Source organism: Leptonotus elevatus, chromosome 12 (assembly GCF_054856555.1).
Source record: "Leptonotus elevatus isolate MCC_2025b chromosome 12, RoL_Lele_1.0, whole genome shotgun sequence".
NCBI lineage: Eukaryota > Metazoa > Chordata > Actinopteri > Syngnathiformes > Syngnathidae > Leptonotus > Leptonotus elevatus.
The window spans coordinates 13615113-13630205 of record NC_141250.1 but is presented as its reverse complement, the minus strand read 5'-3'; positions in this window follow the sequence as shown (position 1 = coordinate 13630205).

Here is a 15093-nt window from a genome sequence, read left to right as displayed (position 1 = left end):
TATCCAACTCGAGGATTATCATTGAAGTCATACTTTCCAAGAGCTGCTCAACTAATATTTTAAATATCCCTTTTTCGACAAAAGAGCCCTCGAAACATACTAACCACCATGTACAGCGACCTCAACAATAAGTAACAGATAATTAGCATCCTCAGAGGAGAACTCACAGCACCATCTGCAGTCCCCATTAGTTTACACTGTCCAATAATTAATGAACTGTTTCGTACCAGCAACGCAGCACAATGAGGAGCAGAAAGAAAGAAAGAAGGCGTCAACATGCCTACACTAACTCAGCTTTATTTTTTCTCTCCCATCTGCCTTCCTTTGCTTTCGTCTTTACAACTCAAGATTGCCTTAAAGCAGGGGGCACAACGGAAAAACAAAGGGTTTAATGTACCCCCTTCCAATCACACACACACACACACACACACACACACACACACACACACACACACACACACACACACACACACACACACACACACACACACACACACACACACACACACACACACACACACACACACACACACACACACACACACACCCCCCACACACACACACGCACGCACGCACACACGCACGCACACACATTCAGTTCACTTATTTTAGTGGCTTTCTCTCACTTCAGTGCTTTATGGTGCAGTAAAAAAAAAAGAAAAAAGGAGACAATGAACAAATGGTCATTGAAGAACGGCCTCTGCAGTGAGTGTTAAGTAGTCACAGTCAGTCATGAAGTCGGTCAATAAGCTCACGTCACGGTCACAGAAGCCTTTTTGACGCTGAGATTGCGCCACATTGCCATAAAACTTCAGTTAAAAACAGACCGCAACCTGGCTTGCTTGCACACAACTTAACACCAGAGAGACGCCACCCCACAGTGTGAATGTGAAGAATGTATAGAAAGATATAAATACATTCATATTCTGTAGCTTCCTGCTGTTATATTACAGAACATGAGCCACCATTGTGACTGCCGCTTTTACACAATTAAGTGGCTCATCACAAGTTTGTCTTATCAAGACAGAATCTCATACTCAAAAAAATTGTTTTTAAACAATTTACTTCTATGAATATGTACTTTATTTATTTTTCTGCCTTTCAGTTCTGAGGTTTTTCTGAGGAGTTTCAGCTCCAGCCTGGGTTTGTCCCTTCAACTCCATTGGAGTTGAAAGGAATTTGGTCATGGATAATATGACATGACTCCTTCTTGTGGTTGTCTCTAAGTCAACCCTCGAAACGACGTAACTCGAGGACTCTCTGTATTTGGATGCATTATCGTGTCTCCATTGTCTAGCCCAAAGGGTCTGCAACCTGTGGCTTTTTAGTCCCTCTCGTGTGGCTCGCTAAAAAAACTTGTATAATTTTTTTTCTTTATTCTGAGATAAAATATTATTTAAAGGAATGAATGATTTAAATAAAAATAAATAATTAAATATATATATTTTAAAAAATCTCAGTCCAAATTGTTAAGTTGTCCGAAAAAGAGACGAAAGGTAGATGAAAAAGTTATTTTTTTTTAAACACCTAAAAATGTCTGAAAAGGAGGAGGAAAAGCAGAAAATAACCATAAAATGTCCATGAAATTTTCCAATAGTCAGAAAATTTATTTTTAATATAGCAGAAAAGAAAATGTTTAAAAAGTAATTGTAAAATGTCCACACAAAAAAAATAATCCCATAAATTTACCAGAATATGTCCATAACATTGCAAAAAAAGTCAGAAAATTTGATTTAAGAAAAGGCAGTAAATAAAATCTCGGAATGAAATGGCCACAAAATTGCCCCCCAAAAAAAGCAGAAAAATGTAAAACAATAAAAATAAAAAGCCACAAATGTCCAAAAAAGGAAGAAGAGGCAGAAAATTACCATATGTCCATAAAATTGTCAAAAGTCTAAGAAATTTGACAGAAAGGCAGACAAGTCTAAAAATTTGAAAAACGAAGTCTGAAAATTTGAAATAAGTAAATAATAATAATAATAATGAAAACGGAAGATTAAGGTAGAAAATAAATGAATCTCAAAGTATTGGATGCTGCGTATTTTTCTGTTATGGTGTAACTCAAATTAGCACTGTCACTAACACACTGTTGCCTTCATCACAATCTTCAAATGTTTTGTGGATCCAGACAGATTTTTGGTTATTTAGTTGGCCTAAAATGCCTCTTTTGACACTAAAGGTTGCCGACCCCTGGTATAGCAGAGTTTTGAGCCATGTGCAGTCCCTTTGCTCTGCAAACACAAATGTCCGAAACCAACTCCTCTCCCAAACACTGCGGGCTCTCCCGTGGTGACCCCCTACTGTTGCCCCACTCCATCAAGACTAATGGCTTGTGACTCTTAAGTGTATGCGTACACACATGCCCGCACACATGGCCCTGAGAGAAATAATGGCCTTATCTATCCGTCTCAACAATCTGCGTGACCCCTGTTACGCTTTTATTTGTCTGAACACGATCCCAGACGCAAGCGTGCATCAGCGCCGGTCAAATAAATAGGAACTCAGTCCGCCCACGATGTCCATTTGGCTGAGTCATGTTTGAGGAAAGCAAAACATCCGGACAACTTCTTCACCACCTGCTCCAAATTGGGATCTCAATTTCCCCCCTCGGCATGTCGTATAGCAACTGTATACTTTCATGGAGCCAGAGGATGCGGCATTATTTTAGGATGCATACATTTTTTGGCACAATAAATTATTATTAATATTGCTCTTGGCTTGCTAATTACTTCTGCTTTACTTATGGCTGAAATGGGAGAGGAGGGAGACATTCACAGGTGATTGGGGAAGGGGGGGGATCGTGTGTGCACGTGTGCCTCTTTTAAAGCATTGTAAGGATAATTTCACCAATCATCAGTCATTTCAGTATCAAAAGGGTGCGAAGAAAAGCTTTTTAAATAGCAGTCTAATTGTTTTAATGGCGTGTTTCACTCCCTCTCTCTCTCTCTCTCTCTCTCTCTCTCTCTCTCTCTCTCTCTCTCTCTCTCTCCCATTCGCAGCCTCTGTTGTCCTTCCTCACTGTATTCTAATGACCTGCTCACATCTTTGTGTCTTTTCTTGCGCACGGACACACCTTTGTGAGTGACGGGTTGATGAGAAGTTTTTTGGGTGGAAAATTTGACAGACAAAAAGGCGGGAAAGTTGACGCCCCGTTACATACGTTACACATACTTTTGCTGGCGGAAATTTCAGCATTTTTAGGGGTTGGACTGTGAAATGCAGAAGAGGCGCAGAGTTAAGACCGATGTGTAGGTGCATCATTCAATTAGTCACAACATGCCATTCATGCCGCTCTATATTCTATCCGTTTCGTAGCGAGAGAAATATGGCAGCTGTCTGGGCTCATGTGCACAAAATGCACGCGGGCGCGCTTGTGCATGAACGAGATTGACGGATTGTCAAGTGATGCCGATCACTCGAGTTGTTTTTACGCTAAATGCTTGAAATCAACATAACAAAAAAAAAATTGATAGCAGGTGAACTGGTGTCGATTTCAGCTGACTGGGTACGACTGTTTGCCGGGACATGCAACCATTCACATGGGAGGAACTAGTAAACTGCGAGGCAGACTGCTGTGTTGCTCAAGAGGTGTGCCGAGATGAACAATGTAGTGTTCACTGGAAGTCAATAATAGAATACGGAAGAAATCATGAGAAAGTAAAAAGCTCAGAAGAAGAATGAGAATGGGGAAAAGGATAAGGAGAAAATCAAGCTGCAAGTGCAATAAAATATATTGACCAATCATAAATCAGCACGGAGCTGCTGCACACCGGCCTTCAAATGGGTCCATGCTAAGTGATTGCAGTAAATGAACATGCGCACCCAACGCATGAGAGAAGCCAATAGGAAGAAGGTGGTACAGACAGACAGACAGACAGACAGAGTGCAAAGGTCAAGAAGTGACAGGCAGATCCACTCACACGCACACTTCAGAGTCTTTTGTTTTTTGTAAGGCAATTTCTGCAGTATTACAGCCTTCCTGTTGTTGATGTGAGAAATGATTAACATGACCAGTGTCTTAAGCGTCATTAACTACTGCACTGCTGAGAATATAATTCAAGGTAAATTGATCACACTTATTTCAGAAGTGTGTATGAAACCACATTCTGAGTGGCCCCTTGCTTTATCCCCCCCCCAAAAAAAATTAAGGTGGGGAGAAATAGTATTTATTATTATTAGAAAAATACATATATATTTTTACATTAATTAAAAAAATAATAATTATTATTATTTTTTTAATTATAAAATAATAAAATAAATTTAAAAAAATAAAATAAAATAAAAATATTTTTACATTTCTAATGTTTTCTCTACTACCAGTGTGGATATTTAAAAATAATAATATATAATTAATGTATTTTATTTAAATTATTATTTTTTTTTTTTAGGACTCTAATCCAGGTTACAAACCCCCTTCAACAGCCGTCAATGGTATGGAGATTTTTGCAATTCGCAGGAAGGCCGGTCCAATGTGTCAAGTTGTAATACCACCATTCACCACAAGTTGGCAGACATGGCTGTGATCAGTACGTGTGCCTAATCAGATCCTTTACTTGGGTCAAAAAAAATGGGGTCATTTTGTATGAAACAACCCAGAAAGTTGGATCAAATTGACCCATAAAGTGGATCTGCCCATTTTTGATCCATAATTGGGTTACGTTTGACCCAACAGTTTTTATAACGGAGACTCTAAATTGTGTATAAATGTGAATTGTTTGTCAAAATATGCTTTGTGAATAAAGTTGTCTCATCCCATATAACCTCCACATTACATTGCTGGCATATTTACTTTGATCTCAACAAGTATTTACATTGAAAACGATCAAGCGCCTTCTCCTCTTATCCAGGTCATTACGTATGAAATGATTTGTTTTTGGCCGAAAGCAAACCGACGCTTGCCGTGAAATGGATCCGCGTGACGAGTAGAAACAGCTGAGCGAGATTAAGTGGACTAGTGGAGAAGAATCGCTCATTAATATGTCTGCGTGTGTGTTTACGCTTATTATTCATTCATGGGGTTGCTAAGAAACGACAAAGCCAGCTGAGGAGCAAGCGCCGCGGCTCAACCTTTGTTGCCCTCCCTCATTTATTAGCACATGTGCAAAACACGCACGCAAACGCAGGCCGACGTGTAATCCGCGAAACTGCGCCGGCGCGCGACCCCGCACACCCTCGCTCGTGTTAACTTGCAGCTTTCGTTTGTGCAGCGGCAGCCCGACGAGTCGTCCACCTACGCGCGACTCGACGGGAGCGTCCGGCATGTTGCGTCCCGGCATCAAGTATCATCATCATCATTATTTACGCCATCGTGTCCACACACAAGCACAGCAGTTTTGGTTCCCTGGTAGGACGTGACCTCGTTGATCTCCAAGCGATCAAACAGGAGATCAATCCACCTGATGATACTTTGATGTCCTTTGTGAGCAACTGACATGAAAGGGATACAAGAATTTGAAACAGAGGAGGGTCCTTTTTGCCCTGTTTGAAATATGCATGCGCCATAACGTGATCCTAATAAATGAGTGTAAGGGGACGAGGAGCCGAGGCATGCTAAATACTAGACAATCAAAACTTCTTGGTGGGCATGGATCCTCAGGTAATTGGCGGCTTGGTGAACTGCCGTTAGTGAAAACCGCCCATTTCACGTATGTAACATGAACACTACTTTTTACATGGAAAATACAATGTGTATTTGCAATAAAGCTCATGCATTTTGACCATGATTAAAACCACCACAGTTAAGATTTTATTTCAGAAAAACAAAAACAGAAAATAAATTTTAGAAGGAGAGCTTTGAGTACATTTTACCACTTTATTAAAAACCAAAAAAAAGTTACTCAAGGGTAAAGGAACAAACTTATAACCTTCAGCTTGGGAGACTCTACCACCTGAGCCATGCCACTCTTGCTGTTTGCCACGATACTGCATTGAGACAAAAAACAGGTCTCTTGAAGGTACAAGGATTCCGCCTGACACTAGCAATATACTAACACACAGCAGGAGTGGCATGGCTCAGGTGGTAGAGTGGCTTTCTTCCAATCTGAAGGTTGTGGGTTCGTTCATCAACCCTTAATTTTATTTGATTTTAATAAACTGGTAAAATGTACTCAAAACACTTCTTGTAATATTTACTTTGAATTGAAAAACTACTAGGTTTTTTCAAGTAAATATTATTATTATTATTTTTTTTACAGTGATATAGGCCAGTGCTTCTCGATTATTTTCTGTTACGCTCCCCTAGGAAGCAGAAAATAATTTGCGTCCACGCAACTCTCCACCGCAACTTCAAAGTACACCTCGGCATAACTTTGTATCCTTATTAACATCAAAGGGGAAAAAAATCGGCAGTATAACTTAAACTTCTTCTATACACCTTGTGCACACTGAAAATGGGAGCGGCGCTGCCACCTACTGTAGTGGATGTGCAATTACACTTTATTCTAGTGCACCAAAAAAAGCCCTGGGCCCCCATTTAGTGCTCGCTCCACTATTAGAGAAGGGCTGGTGTCGGCCTATCCACCCATTTTGATAGCCTCACTAGCAGTTTCTAGCATGTGCAATATGTGGTTCCGCACAGGCAGTGGACCAATAATAAATACATTGAAAATAGCAAAACTGAGAATCCACAACCAGATGTCTCAAAAAGCTGGGCTAGGCTATGTCGCTCACCGCGGGCGAGTCGGGCTTTGAGGCACACCCTCGCTACTTTCGCAGCACCAGGAAGCTACCATCGAGCTTTGGCGGGAATAAAACGGAATCGCTCCAAAGTCAAATCAATACGCGAGTTACATTTCCGACAAGCTGAATGTCACAAATTCCGCTGCCCACTCAAGCAAACACAAAATTCCACTTGTTGACAGCCTCGCCCCCAAAAGTCCAGTGATCAGCTCAAATACACGCATCAGCTCGCTGAGCAGCGGTGAGAACCGAGCCACACGGGAGACGGAGCCTCCGCAGGTGATCAGCGCTGTCTGGGGAGGAACAAGAGGTTCGGCGAAGCGCAACAGTCCATGACCTGTCTGGACAAACACACACACAGTAGAAACAAGACGACCCGTAGCTTATTATCACCTGGCTGGACGTGCGCCATTAACCATCGAGGAAACACACACACACCTGGCTCGAGCACCAGTGTCGTCCAAGGGTCACCCGGCAAAGGTTGACCCATATCTCTAGGAAAGCTTGTGCGCAGGCGAGTGTGCATATATTTGCAAGCTTGGAATGTTTAGATGTGTGTGTGTGTGTGTGTGTGTGTGTGTGTGTGTGTGTGTGTGTGTGTGTGTGTGTGTGTGTGTGTGTGTGTGTGTGTGTACGAGGCCACTGCCATCGATTCTCACAGCGTGTCACACACGGCTGGCTGAGCAGCTACAGGAAAGAGGAAATGGGAGGATTCCGAGTGTGACAGCGAAGGCGGCATTTAAGCGAGTAAACGCTGGTGTTTGTGTGTGATCGCCGGCCGTATTTCCTCGCCGGTCTGCAAGGTTGCACGGGTCAGCGGGTTGGACTGCGTACAATGTGCGCAGACGATCCAGCATCTATAACCCCCCACCCCCAACTCCCCGCGTCTTGTCTGTTTGCACCACTTGAAGTCGCAGACATAGAAGGTTCGGTGTCAGTGGTAGTAACTCAGAGTGAAGAATGAATTTCGTCAAGGAAGGCAAAACGGGGGGGTGAACTGATGTGATGTGCTGACTCAGCAGCCTCGTCTACAAGTTGTGAAAACTGACTACTGCCTCAATTCGGTTGATCGCAACAACTCAAGGACACTGAGCTGAATGAGAACGCTTTCGAATCCATCTCTTTGTATCACATTATATATATATAGACCCTTAAGGATTTCGTTATAATATTGGACCCTCTGAAGGCCTCGAGGTTGGGGCCTAGTGGCCTGGTCTGCATCCATGGGGCTCAATCCGAAAAGACAACATGGGCTCACCAATTGTGAGAGGGACCAGAGTGGTCGGGTGCAATGTGACTTTGGTGGCGATCCGATTCTTGGCTACAGAAGTTGGTTCTAGGTACGTGGAAGGACCCTGAGCTGGTTTGCAAGGTCAAGAAGTTCTGGATAGACATAGTCAAAGCTCGCCTCGTCATATACCCATCTTTGCCACTCTGGAGTTGCCCATGGAGAGAGGCATACTTATTGCCCTCCAATTTGATATCTGTACATTGGGGTTCACCCCGGTGGACGACAGGGTAGCCTCCTGCTGCCTTCGCATGGGGGGGGGGGGGGGGGGGGGGGGTACTTGTCCTAAAGTGTTGTTGGTGCTTATGCACCAAACAAGAACTCAAGAGTACCCACCCATTTTGGTGCTAGAGAGGGCTCCTGCAGGGTACTCCATTGGGACTTTAATGCTTATGTGGTCAATGACAATGACATCTGGAAGGGCATGATTGGGAGGAACGGCCCCCCCCTGATAAGAACCCGAGCGGTGTTCTGTTATTGGACTTCCTCTCCTGGGCTGTAACGTTCCCCGCCTGATACTCCCCAAGTCCCACTTCCCCATGTGGTAGTATTCGACTCGCCGTGTGCTGTGCAGTCATGTCCCCCCCCCCCCCCCCCCCAAAAGCTATACTGAGCTTAGTCTGGGGCTGTTTTCCCCCCTTCCCATATTATACAGGGTTTTGATGAACTGAGCAACAATGACCAGATCAAGATAGGACCCCACCAAAAACTTCTGCGGAGGTTTGAATTTTGTACCTGCATCACAGACCACAAAAAAATCCATCTGACAATTACAATCAAAGCATATTAAAAGCATTTTTTTGTTTTGTTTCTGCAGCAGAGCTGTTGTACAGGAGCCAATGTAAGAATGCTAAATATGCTGTTCTTAGTGGGTGCTTTTTCAACTTATAGAACTTTGCACTTTTGACTTGATATGCAAAGCGTGTGTAGGCGGGATCAAACTGATGCGGAGTGAGTCACTGACTGGCTGGAATGAAACAAAAACAAAGCCAATTCTTTTTAGCTAGTGCAAAAGGAGAAAGGTGATATAAGACATTTAAAGGGAGTACGGAGATTGGGTGGGGGGTGGGGAATAAAGCCAAAACAACAAGAAAGGGGAGAGATGCAAGAATGAAACCCAGAGTGAAAAAATCAGCCTTTGAATTTGAATGAAGCATACTGGGAAGCAGTCAAAACAAACTGGACTCAAGCATTTATTTACACTCTGCATCCCTATTAAGTCAAATAGGCCACTTTAATGGGCTTGACATTTAAGCAGTATAATTAGCTACGGAAAAGCTCCGGTAAGTGTCCTGCAGGGTGTGTGCTAACTGCAGGTGAGTGCGCACGTTCACAAATACACACGAGCGTAATATTGCGTGTGTGTCTGAGGCTCCTACAAATGTCAGTTTGTGTCAAGAGCTGCGCACGATATGGTGTTCGCTCACTTTCCTCGCAGTCGGTCGTTCCGTCTGTCTCTGCGCTGCACTTTTGTCTAAACACAACAATCTGGAAGCCGTCAGCCAGCCTGTGAACGTTAACGGGCAGTGAGTTCGCCTCCAGAAGTGTGCGGGTATCGGCGCGAGGCAGACGAGCGCAAGTGGACCAGATGAAGAGCAGAGGAAAAGAAGAAATGAAGTTTGTGTGCCAGGAGTGGAAAGTGATTAGTGTGAAGGGTCCAACACAAGTGAGCGCATGTGTGTGTGTGTGGGGTGTGTGTGTGTGTGGGGTGGGGGTGCGTGTGGGGGTGTAATGGAACCTTTTGGAGCACAAGCACGGAAACTCCCTCTGTGGTTACGTTTTAAAATTTTAAACATTTTTTTATTTTACGAGTAAGAGTTTACTGCTTACTACTCTTGCAGTGTGTGGTATAGTTTCACTTAATGACATATTTAGAAACAAATAAAAACAAATGATTAAAAATAACTAGAGCTGCGAGCTGCTATGAAGCGCCCTCGCAGCCCAGGCCACTTCTGGCACGCACTAAAATATATCTTTGTGCCAGGCTTTTGATGACTGCAAAATGAAGACCCTCAAAAACAGCATCATGTATCTTTGCAAACAGCGCATCACCACGGCAACAGTGGTTTAGCATATGACTGTTTTGTAGGTCTTGGGCTATTACATACACCTCTTTCTACAAATCTTGGTAAAACCTACGACCGGGGCTGCTTTGCTAAAACTTTCTAGGTGGTGCTACTGAGCCTTTTTGTGTCGACAAAGTTTCATGATTTCACTCATGTTTCGACCTTTAAAATTGGTGTCATTTTTCTTGGCAAACAGTGCGTCGCCACGGCAACAGCATTCAACCTAGTTAAACTCAACATGAAAAATCATAAGATTTCACACTGAGAAAACACATTTGCGATGAAATTATTTCAGTACTGTACACTGTTAAATATACTTTTGGTAAGATTTTTGTTTAGTTGAGGTGCCATTTGATTTTTCTAATGTGAAATATACACATTGGCTCAATAACTGTTGGGTAACACTTACTCAGTATAATCTTTCAGGAAAAATCCAATAATCAGGCCTTCGATTGAAGATGAGGGAACAATGCTGAAATTTGTCCTGATCGTCAGCATGCGTGTACCTCACTTAAAGTCTCTCACGCCTGAGGGGATGAAACACAATCCACGCCAGGTGAAAATCATTTCTCACACTTTATGTTTTAGTGTGTGTGTGTGTTCTGTAGAAATACACTCGCACTGTTTGTGTGTGTTAGCCGGGTGAAATGTCTGCGTCAGGCTGTCTGGATAACAGCACACCTCTCAGGGGACGTATATGTACACTACACTGTACGTGTGTGTGTGAGTGGAGGCTTTACGGCGCAACGCAGAGCAGATCGCCTGTTGAAAAAGATCCATTAAATACACATCACTGCACCTTCGCCCCAAAAATGTGAGCGCGTATGAAAAATAAGCTTGTATAATTGGACACATGGAACAACTTCTCTCATCCTCATAAAGGCAGCCAACAGAGGCAGACAGGATACATGCTTGGCTGTTCAAAATGAGTGAGATGCTTCACTGACCTGTTGAGGGGGTGGGAGAGGGGGGGGGGGTTTCGTCCTCTCGACGTGTAGTGAGATTAAAAAGTTACTGATCTGTTAAATTAAATCTATGGACAGGTAATAAAGTTTTATATTTCCCTGTACGGAAGAGAGGAGACGAAATGTTCTTTTTCCCTACTATTATTTCTGAGGTTAAATTTGAATAAAAGTCATCAGCGCCTGACTTCGATGGAGTTGTGTCGGTATACTGTGCTAAAAATAAGAGTGACAATTGGATGACATATGGAGGGAAAATACATTCAGACTTAACTCAAGCAAGCTTGTGTTAGCGTACCTGTCAGCCTCGTTTATGTCCTCCTGTCTCTCCGTCTCTGGATTATGTCTTGACTGCTACATGACTTTGTGGGAACGTGCGTCTGCGGTACAGCACATTTTCAGTTCAAATCGTCACGGCTGAGCTTTAAAACAAAATCACACAGAAAATGGTCACACTTTTGATTGTGTCTATGACATTTCCAGTGGAAGACTTTTCCAAACGAGCGACGCTTTGTTATGGAGAATTTATTATATCCCTGTTGACAGCACGATATGAATGCGCTCAGCGTCAAAATTAAATCAGACTTAAATATCTAACTCTGATGATACGCCGGCTTGAGTTATGATGCTAAAGCGCAAATATATTTTGTTAAGAGTTTAACATGAACAAGCCTGTCAATAAGGGTTTGTTGTCATGATCGTATCTTCTCGTGTTCAGTACTGCTAAATGACACCAGATGGATGTACTGTATATACATAGGTAGCGTAGGCGGCCGGACGGACTGACATACGGCCAATGGACGGACTGACCGAGTGTATGCAGGCTGATGATTATTCTGAAGAGGCCGTTTGGAGCCAAATCAATGTGAAACGCTCGCAGGCTTAATGGATTAGGCTCTTTCCGTATCAGTTTGTTGGTGCAAAACGTGGCAGCCGACAGCAGAGGCCTTCTTCAAAACGTGCTGTGGCTCAGGCAGCAAGACTTACTCAAAGTGTATGCCCAAATTCCAAGATAAATATTGTAATACAAAAGCACACGCAAAGCGATTATGTTGCCATGTCCGTCAACAAATTGATAACCTCGCTTAAAACTAATGATGCTCTTCTTTCCAAGTTGTAAGAATTCCTGTCTTGCAGTTTAGCAGCAATCTGTTCAGGAAGTCAAACTCTGACGTGTCTCAAATTGCTGCCATCGTGAAACCCACAGATAAGTTAAAAAATAAATAATATATTGTGATTTTCAAGTGTGGTACATGTAAAACTTCAGGTATGCAGACTACCTCTACTTATATGAAAGAATCACTGACTAAGTATAGCTCAGTTGTATTTTGCTTTTAAGTTCAATACATTTGCATTTAGTGTTTAAGAGTGTTTTTTTTTGTTGAAAAAAAACCAACATTTATTTACAAAATTTGTCAAGCCTCGAAATATTGTTTTTCTTTGCGAAGCAGTTTATCGGCTCAATTTGAGGAGCAAACTTCTAATTTTGTGTTGCAATTTTTTGGGGAAGGTTAATCTCAGGGATCTCAAAAGCAAGGGTTTTATTAGGTGGGGGGAAAACAAACAAAACAAAAAACACGATAACATATGAACAATTGGTTTCCGTTTTTATAGAATCAACAAATTCACATTGTATATAGCAGCAAACTTTATGTTCTTGTCTAGAAGCAAAGCGAAATTGATACAATTTTAAAAAGGTAAAAAAAAAACATTACAGATATTATATTTTATAACATATTCATATACTTTTAATCATATAGGCCGTAACGGAAGTTAATTCATTTCCGGTTCCAGTTCTATTTAGCAAGTATGTTTCCCTCTCCAGAATCTACACTTACTACTATTAATTTGTCTGCTGTTTTTTTTTTTTTTTTTTGTGGATGTTCTTTGCTTTAACACGGTTCCAGCCAGACAGCTAAGAAAAGTGGATTCCACCACCCAAGCACTTAAACTTGCTGGTTGTGCCAATCTTAGATTAGCTTAGCAATTAGCATGGCTTCTCTATCTTCTTTTATCATCCCTTCATAATAATAATACTTATCCAAAATGTAGCTTATTCCCCGTCACGGAAGCGATGATTGCTGATTTGGGAGTCGACGGAGTGATTCCGGAACGTGTTTAGGCTCACTAGTAGTAGTAGCTAACCGAAGCTGGTTGCTAGCTAGCCGCTGTAGCCTAAGTAGCAGAAAGCTTTGTTTGTCATGATGGTGGTAGTTGGAGAGCCAAGTTAATTTGTTAGTCTGTTTTTATATGAGAGAGAACCAACACTTCTTCTCAAGTCATCCACATGGCCTCGCCGACATGACAATGAAGGTGAAATTGTTAACACTGCTTAGAAAGTGCATCCGCTTACCTGACGTTAGCATCCAGTGGATATTGTCTCCTTCACTTCCCACCATTCTTTCATGCTGACTGAAGTGAGGTCTAGTAAAGGTGTACAAACTGCTGTGTGACGTTCATACATACAAACACATATGATGACATGTCAGATTGTTTGAATCAATGTATCAATTTAATTGAAGTAATCTTCGAAGCTATCTTTATTTTTACTGTTATAGAAGGTCAACAGAAATGACAAAGGTAATACCTGGAAGTGTGTTTCCAAAGTTCCCGTATTCATGAAATAATCAAGAGCATGCGGGCCGCTTGTGCTCATTTTCTTAATTGAACTTTCCATGAGCCTCACTGAAATGACAGGACCTCTCTTCAGCATCACAAGTGATTGGACGCAATGTGATTAGAAGGCATACGGTTATATAAAAGGCACATCTGTCTGTGAGAGAATTAATGACGTTCATTAGGATTCACCTCATTTCAACTGGAACCATTTTGTAACTCTAGGAAAAGTTGAGTTGGGACGGTGTTAAGTGTTATTTGGGGTGTTTGTTTTGAGGCAAAACTATTGAAGACAGAATTGGCCCACCAAAAGGACAATGTTTGTTTTTATGAACGGGCATCATTAGACAAGTAGATGAAGTCTCGAGACAAAAGAAGTCCTTAAAAAAAAAAGCGAATGGGATACGCAAATCGACAATCGTGCTGAACTCGTTTTCAGGCGCCAACGTGGATGTGAGTGTTTCCGTCAAAATGATACAACCAATGATGAAATTATTACTACATTCATTGATGAATAATGTATGTCTTAGGGAATAAAAACTAAAATGTACTCCCTTAAGAATAAGAATGTCGCACGTCTTGGAAGCAACCCAGTTGGCCATGTCCAAAAACAGCAGCTAATCCTCTTCCAGTCGTACTCGTTATCCTTTTAAACGGCTTTATCCATATTTAATGCTTCTTTTCATCCTGCACTCGCTCATTTCTTGGACAGCAATCCAAGCACTGGTCACATGGCCACAAAACACGCATGATGTAAGACAGACGCATTCAAACGACGGCTGCCATGTATTTGACCTCTAACTGCCGCATCCACATGAAGTATCATGTTAAAAATGTGGATGGATGTATATAGAGAAATAAAGATGAAGAAAGAAATAGCTCCTGAAAGAGAAACAAAATAAACAGAGAGCAACATGGGGGTGGGGGGGTTCATGTGGTAGGTTCTGACCTGATAAACAGCCGCAAGCTCTCAGCTCTGCCTCTCCTGCGCCATTCAAGCCTTCCAGGGGATCAAATGGATTTGAGCAAAGAATCTGTCCCCCCACTTCTCCATGCCATCTCGTGGCACTTGCCGTGAGAAGATCAGCTTATGAATCAACAGTGGCCAGAGCTGGACCAGCCATCTGGAGGTTTGAAGGGTTTGGAGGGTTTGGAGGGGTTGCCCTGAGGCCTTTTCACTTTCACTTCATAGACAGAAAAATGAAATGCATCAAGTCAGAGTCCAGTTCTTTCATCATCACAAGTTGGAAAATTGGATGGCCCTCCGGGGAGTGAAGACCAAGGCTGGTTTTGTTCTCCATTTATGCGCTACAACGTATTGTGGAACCTCATTGTGTAGTTTTCAGGGTAAAACTGCTAACTAACCAACAAACATAACACCTCCAGTCTCTGTATTTTGCACTTGGTGGAGGTAATGAAACGTGTCCGCTCCTATTTTCAAAATTGCTTATTAGACATACACCGTTTACTGCTTTCATTGAAA